The sequence below is a fragment of the Polistes fuscatus genome, unplaced genomic scaffold (genome assembly GCF_010416935.1).
Source record: "Polistes fuscatus isolate 324 unplaced genomic scaffold, CU_Pfus_HIC Scaffold9, whole genome shotgun sequence".
Classification (NCBI taxonomy): Eukaryota; Metazoa; Arthropoda; class Insecta; order Hymenoptera; family Vespidae; genus Polistes; species Polistes fuscatus.
Window position 1 is genome coordinate 2,197,168 of NW_025113173.1, and position 9,019 is coordinate 2,206,186.

A 9,019-nucleotide genomic window follows, 5' to 3' on the forward strand; every position below is an offset into this window, starting at 1 on the left:
ACTTCGTTTTTTTTACGATTTTATTTGAATATCGTTCTATTTCTATTCATAGATCCTTTAAAATGACACGATATCATTATCGATATCTTCATTTTTATCAATTAGTATCATATGGGCCCTTTCGAATGATTCGTTAACACATTTCGAGTACTATGAGCGCATATATGCGTCCACGTGAACTAAGGGTACTCACATATGCGCTCGTCAATTTTTTTCAAAATTCTTTACCCTTACTTTTGCCCTTCATTTTTATCAAAATAGTTAAACATTAATGGAATAATTCATTCGTTCTTGGTGATTGCAATCGTTAGACGAATTCTACATTCAAAGGGTTGAAAAAAGAAATTGATTTTTTTTTCTTTCTCGTTAAGTCGACGCTTTTCTTTTTTTTTTCTTTTTTTTGTTCTTTTTCTCTTTCGTCTTGTTCGAAGATTCGCCAAGTTTTTTTCAAAACTGAAGGAAAAGAAGATGAAGAAGTAGAAGAAAAATAATAAAAAAAAGTGTGCTCTCTCTCTCTGCCGAGTCTTTGGTTTTACTTTGAGTTGAAGGACCCACCCCCACCACCACCACCAACGAAGGGCAGGTTGCTGCTCATACTTCTCGAATAAGAGGAAAGGGGCTAAAGTAAAGTCTCTCTGTCCTTATTTTATCTTATATCTCTTTTCTTCTTCTCTTTCTTTCTTTCTTTCACTCGCTCGGTTCTTCTTTTATTCTTCATCTAATGAAAACTCGAAGAACAGCTATCGGATGCTGGGATAGAAATTCATTAAGGTACTCTCTCGTAAGTAGAAAAGTCCAAAACTCGACCTACTTCATTCAAGATTAGTGATTATATAATGTGTTACGTAATTACACGAACGTAGTTATATTTTAATGGATACTTTGAGGAATAAACGGATGCTGTTTTTCTTTTTCTTTATTTTTCTTTTGTTTACCGATCAAATTTATAACAAAAGACAAATCAATTTTATTACTTACGTTGCAGTAATTAATCAATTAATATATACAAAGTTTAATACTTTATATATATATATTTTAATTTTTATTATATAATAAAAATAATATATAAATATAAATAAAAAAAAAAATTAAAATTATTTAAAATTTTTTTTTATATATAAATTTTTTCCAAAAAGTCAAAAATTATATATATATATATTTTATATATAAAATAATACTTTTATATATATATACAAATTTTATATTGAGACGAGTATATCTCGTTACAATGCGTTTAAAAAACAAATAATTATCATTTTTTTATTTAGATTGCAATGTTATAATATTCGAGATAATTATTTGTAATATTTATCAATATAATTATATCCGCTTGAATTAATAGATAAATTTCATTCGTTAATATATATATATATATATATAAATGTACGAATAAAATCATTCTCAACCTCATTCTTACTAATTCCATTTTACGTATCCACTTCTATAAAAAAAAAAACTCCCCAAAAAGTAGTCATTGATTCGTTGTTTTATTGGAAAAAAAAAACCGTATCGAATATATCTGTTATATATATATATACATCTGTAGATAACAATATACTCGAAATTTTGGATGATTTGTCGAGTGATAAACCCACAATCGAAATCGTGACTTCTCGTGAACGCGTTAATCTTCTAATGGAAGTTCCCGGTTTATTTTTTGGTTCTCACCCCCCAAAACAGCGAATGATAAACCCCTGAACAAACGGATTGCATTTCGATTATTGTCGAATAAATTTAATAGTCGTGAAATGTTAACGTGTCTGATAATGCATGGATAAAATCAAAATTAAGAAATTACGGCAAGGAAAAATTCCAAAATCTTTTTAAATAATCTTCAGATTATTATCTTTTTGAGATATCATATATATATATAGCACATTATCTAACCAATCTACTGATATGCAACTTATGCGAACCGCGATGAAAAAAAAAAAAAGATTTGACTACACCTAATCTAAAAAGTAGATAGGTATAGTTTTTTTTTTATACAGGGGGTATTTTTATCGCAAATTAATACCGACAGGAGATAATAATTAATACCGACACAATTAATATTAATAATATTAATATTATAATACTACACAATAATACCGACACAACATACCGTCGAATTATTTAAAATATTTTTAACGGATAGTTTTGATTTGTCGGAAATCGGAGTGGACCGATAGAAAAAAACAACAAATTTTTTTCTAATAATATAGCCAACCACGTTTAATATAATATATTTATACATTTGTGATACATATGTATATATGTACCTTATGAAATAACCTAAACCGGTTTTTAGAAAGGAAGTTGACCAGTTAGATGAAATGTTTGTAACGTTAAGCAGAATAAAACCGGTTAGATCCGGGCTATGACCGATTAAATTAAACTCACGTTCTGCTTTTCATTCCTATTCATTGATTAGTATAGAAAAGTTCAACGTATACAAGACGTATCTATGCATGTATGCATGTACACGTGTATGTACAATCATTTTTAATTCCAATCAATTTATTTTATTATACATTAAACTTTTATTTTCCCTTTGTTTTCTTTCTTTTTCTGTTTTTTTTTTTCTTTTTAGGAAGGGAAGTAAAAGATCAGATTTAGTTGTAAAAACTTTTGGAGTTTTATTATTTTCTTTGGTAAAAAAAAGTTCACGTGCATTTCGATAGATTCGAACGTACTCGACATAGGAAAGAGAGAGAGAGAGGCCATTCCTAAAGGGCTTTTTATCGTTGGTCCTTCGATCTTTCGAACTTCCTGTCGTAAAAGTCCATCGTTCGGAGCAAATACGATGTTAACTCGTATCGTAAAAAAAGTTTTTCTTACCTAAACCTCTTTCCAACTATCACCAAACTTACCATTTGTTCTTTCTTCCTACCCTCAAGTAATTTCTATGCACTTTCATGAAAAAAAAACAAACAAACAAACAGAAAATTACGTTCGATCTTTCAAATATAATAAAAATAGGATTCATATACAACGAATAATATTATTTAATTATTAATTAAATATAATTATTATTAATTAATTATGTATTATTATTAATTAATAATAATATTAGATAATATTAGATATATATAAATATAATATTAGATAATATTATTATTAATTAATAATAATATTATATTATATTTATTATTATATTATTATTATTAATAATAATATTATCTAATATTATTATTATTTAGTCTTTCTTTTATATCATTTGAAAGAGTAACAAATGTTTTTAAAATATACGCAGGTAAAAGAGAGACATGTTTTTTTCTTTTTTTCAAATTTAAAGCAATAAAATATTGTGACGTTTATTACTTTGTTTCCTTTTTTTTCTTCTTCTTTCGGTTTGTTGTGTTTTTTAATTTAGTCGAAAGCTTTACGATCAAATTATTTCTCTTTTAACGATAACCTACATTTACTACCGACAGCAGTATATATATTTTATTTCCATAATGTCAAAAAAGAAAAAAGAAAAAACGACGACAGTCAACGAGTAACTTTTTAGTCCGATTAAAAAATTGTGTTGTTTCATCGTTAATAGAAAAAAAAATAAATAAACAATTACATTATAAACGGGGTTCGATATGATATTTTTTAATCTACGATAGAAATAATTAGTGGGATTGTTGTATCCGTTGATTAACATTATTAAAATCAGATATCTAATAATAAATTATATTTAATCAATATTCACATTTTTGTTTCTATATAAAATACAATTTTCACGTGACACATTACATTATTTTCAATTAATATTCACACTTACATTGTTCTTCACCCTGACAATATTTATTTACCAAACGCATATATGCGTTCGTAGTATTTTTTTGAAAATAAAAAAATAAGTGTACTTCTCGTTTATTGTTTTTCATGAAAGATAAGGGAATCGTTGATTCGAATTATTTCACGTGACACATTACATTATTTTACATTAATATTGACACTTACATTGTTCTACACCCTGACAATTTTTATTTACCAAACGCATATATGCGTCCATAATTTTTTTTGAAAATAAAAAAATAAGTGTACTTCTCGTTTATTGTTTTTCATGAAAGATAGGGGAATCGTTGATTCGAATTATTTCGACTTTTCGATCGTCTCGAGGGGTTTCTTCAATGAAATACCAATTCTCTCTCTCACTCTCTCATTTTATACGCAATGTTAACGACAGTGGATTTGTTCATTCATCGGGAGTTCGCTTGTGAATTCTGAATGAATGAATGAATGAATGAATGAATGAATGAATGCTTGCTTGCTTGATTCACGGTTTCGTGTGTATATTAAACGACGTGGCAAGTGCATTTAGTCGTTGCAGTTCTGTTGTTGCTTTCGTATCTCATCTATTCTCTCTATAATTGTACGTTAGGTAGATAAACGAAGGTATTGTGTTAGAAATATATTCGTCTAGGATTTCAGTTTTAATTATCATTCTCAAAATACGTTTTACTACTCGAAAATATTCCTATTGTGTTTAGTAATACGTCGTGTAATAGTTTTTTGGGGCAGGAGGAGGAGAGTATGGGGGGTGGGTGGTTGGGTAGGGGAAAGTTTCGTCGTATTTTCGCAAAAGTGAACGAAGTTTATTTCGTTCTTTTTTTTTTCTTTCTCCTTTTTTCTTTCATACTTCACAACCAGTCTTTTCCAAATGGTTCAAAATTGTTTTTTGATTGATGTTTAATATCACGACTGTTGTTTAATGGAACGATATTAGTAAAGTTTTTTCTTTTTTTCTAGGATATCATCGATCATTTTCTCAAATAAGATTTTTGTGATCGACAAATTTTATTCGAATAATTGTATTCGTTAAATAGAACTATTTATATTATTTATTTAACATTAACAGACTCCGACAACAAAAATATTAATTTTATTATTAAAATATAATACGAAATTTCATATATATTTGTTTTCCAAAGAAATAAAACACAAATATTCAATTTATTTATAAAATTCATTATTCCGTGATTACGAAAACGAATAGAAAGAAGAACGGAACTATACTTTTGTTACTTTTTTCTTTTCTTTTACCAACATTTTTCCGGTTTAATTAACCGATGGGTGGGGTGGGATGAGGTGGGGAATCACGGATATTAATTCATGCTACTGCTGTCAGTGTCTTCCGTTTCTTCTTCCTTCGTTCACCAATATCCGGGAAAAAGGAGAAAGAAAAAGGAAAAGAAAAGAAATAACAAAAAGAGACGAATTGTTTGAAAATTTTCATATTCGATTAATATTATATTATTATATTTATTATTATATATTATAATTATATATTTACAATTATATGATATTATTTTATATAATTCGAATAATCACGATTATCATTTTTTATTTGTTTCCTTCGCAAACGCGAAGTAGCAAATAAAATGTCGTATTTATTTTATTCGAATAGGATCACCCGGTATATTTATAAAATAATGACAGAGATTTAATCTCAAGTGCTGTTTTCTTTTTCTTATTTTTTTCTCGATAGATTTAAATCTTCACTTGGACGTGCATTACTCGTCGTAAAAAGAATATAAAAAGGGTTGAGGTGGTGGAGCGGAAGAAAAAGAAAAAGAAAAAGAAAACAAAAGGAAAGAAAGGGTGGAAGGAAAGGGAACCGAGTTTGAGGGTTTCTCTATGACTGAAACTTTCTCATTGAAGAAGTCATGCACGATAACCCTACGATTTTAAAACGGGTGTAAGAGATGGGTGGTGGGGGGGCAGAAAGAGGAGAAAGAAGAAGAAGAAGAAGAAAAACGAATAAAAAAAAGTAAAGAAAAAAGAGTCGAGAATATGTAGTACGCTTTTCTCGGTGAACGATTTTGCACACGAGAAGGAAAGGCAAATGGCAAATGGCAAGTGTTGGTTGCTTGGTTGACTAGCTTTACGAGGGTGGGAGGGAGGACAAAGGGGGAAAGGGGGGAGGAATATTAATGCGTCGTCTCCCCTACTCTTTTCAAAAAGTTCTCTCTCTCTCTCTTTTCTTTCCTTTTTTTTTTATTTTCGAAAAAGTTTGCAAACGACATTGCCATTGCACGCCTCCTCGAACCCACCCACCCACACTCCCCCTCCCCCTCGTCTTTTCACGAATTTAAAGAGATCTCGACCGCATTCTCAATAGAACCCGAATCTTTATAACCGTATCCGTATATATTTCCTACGTGAAAACGTATTCTACTAAATGACATTGCATTTTTCTTTATATCTATAGGAATAACAGTAATAGTATTAGTAATAGTAATAGTAATAGTAATAGTAATTGCAGTAACACCATGTTACGTGGAAGTATGTACTTTGAGGGGAAAGTAAGATAAAGAATAGTTTGGTTTCATTTCGAGGATTGAATGTAATTTTGATTTCACGAATAATATCAATAGTAATAATAGTAGGAGTATTATTAAATAGTGGTGTAAAAGTATTTGTAATTATGTTTAATCTCTATTTCATTTATTTATTCTATTTAATTTATTTAGATAATAATCTAAATTAAAATAATTTTGATGTCATGAATAGTAATAGTATGAATAGTAGTAGTATCAATATTAATAATAGTAGGAGTATTATTAAATAGTGACGTAAAAGTATTTGTAATTATGTTTAATCTCTATTTCATCTATTTATTCTATTTAATTTGTTTAGATAATAATCTAAATTAAAATAATTTTGATGTCATGAATAATATCAATAATAGTAGTAGTAGTAGTTGTATTAGTAATAGTAGTAAAAGTATTTATAATTATGTTTAATCTATTTTTAAAATAAGTATACGTTGGTTATTGTTAAACGTCATTCTTAATATTGAATATAAATTGAAAATATAACATTTGTATCAAATGGAAATATACAAATGATATTATTAATTACCCTAATAACAATACTGAACTTTATGATCTTCGAAGTTGGTAAAAGGGGGAAAAGGAATTAGGCGGACAATTGGTGGTGCACTTAGGCGGATGAAAACGATGCACTTGGGTTATGGGTATGGTTATATGGGTATATATGGGGATGGTTTCGTCGTTCGCGCCAGCTGTGAAATTCTCTCAAAGTTGAAGATTACGAAAACACATCCCCAAACGTTTCTGGACCGACCAAACACACTTGGATGAACATTTGGAAACTCTCGATTGTTGTACTTTAGGAAGTGTGTAACTTTCCTTGTGCATCTCGCGGTACCCCCTAACAATTTACCATGTCGTTAACGTTACAAGAAAGAGAGAGAATGTATATGTTTGTTTGTGTGTGTTTGTGTGAGTGTTTGGAACAATCGAAGAAACCAACTTACGTATTGTCGAGAACACCCGTGAGTTTCTAATGTCCTAGGATTAGTTTTGAGACACCCGTTTGCTGTGTTACTTGTACTTTGAATTGTTATTACGTTATAGTTCAGAATCTTATGCGACTTTTAGTTTTGATAAATTTCATCGCTATATCTCGTTTCTATTCTTTTTTACGTTTTATTATACACGCTTTCCTTTTTTTCTCTTTTATTTCTTTTTATTTTTATTTTATACGTGATTGTGTCGTTAGGAATATCACAGGATGATCGATCGTTCACTTTGGTCGATTGTACTTACAATTATTATTATATTATAGCTCAGAATAATTATATAATTATTGATCAGTATTGGGGTAATTTTTTTAGAATAATGATTTGAATTTCTTTTATGATCGTAGTATTCGAAAATATACGAAAATAATAATACAACATTAATTCCTATAAAGCGATAAGAAAGTTGTAATAAACATTTGTACAACATTGTATTCCTATATCCACTGCATATAACGTGTGATTTTTTTTTAACGTATTATATTTAAAAACTAAATTACCTTAAAACAAAATGACACATAAGAATAATGAACTTAATTTCACATAACACATTTTCTAGGAATCTATCTACCGTGTTATAGGAACGTTGTATTTCACTTTTTCTAATTTAAGAAGAAAGAAAGAAACTCCAATTCTAACTGTTCTCTCTCTCTCTCTCAACAACAACAACAATCAGTATAACTAACACAAGATGACGTAGATTACTTCGACTCAATTCCGTTTTAACGTGGAAACTTTTGAACGAGTAATCGAGTAGTCAAAGTTTTGGAAACACTTAGCATTATTGTTAATTGGAATTTCACTATTATTCTCAAACGTCTCTTTTGTTTTCCTTTTTTTCTTTTTACCTCCTCACCCCTCCCCACCCCTCGCACCCTCAGCCCTTAGAATTTTTCTTTAATTATGATCATCGTTGAAATATAAACGAACCAAGATCTTCAAAGATACTCGAGCATGATTTGTATATTTTTAATACAATAATCATTAGTATCATTCTCTCGTATATTATTATTTCTATGATTGATCGTTTAATTTAGTCTTTTTTAATTAATTAAAAAAGTTTTATTAGATAGTATCGTTGTAATACGTTATTACAAACTCTGTAGTCTTACCTTATCTTTGAACTTGAACGACACACAGAGTATTAGTATAAAGCTAAAGTAAATTACTATTCCTTTGACCAAAGAGAACCTTGGACAGAATTAACGTACAACCTTAGACTGTCTCTCTCTCTCTCTCTCTCTTTCTATCTATCTATCTTTCATTTGCTATCAAACTATCCGAAGGATAGTTTATTAAAATATTAATTACCAAGTTATACTCATCTTCTATATATTCTGAGTTATACAATCTTCTATTAAGAAGATCACGTCAGTTAGAATACACATACTCGTTTAATTTTCTCTACGAAAATTACATTTTTCTTTTTGTTATGATAAAAATAGAGACAGAACATTTATTAACATGTTCTGTCAATGGGGTAAATAAATGAGTGTCGAATACTTTTAATTGAAATGTTTTCTAATGGAAATTTTGATTAATACGTTTATTGTTTTGTTTTGTTTTTATTTAATTCGATAAAACGAGACAGATTTGCGAAAGGTTTGAACAATTTTTCTTGCTTGCTTGTTTGCTTGCTTGCTTGCTTTTCGAGATAAAATTTTCTACTGATATCTTTGACATAAATTGCAAATGACGATATACACGTAGATAAGA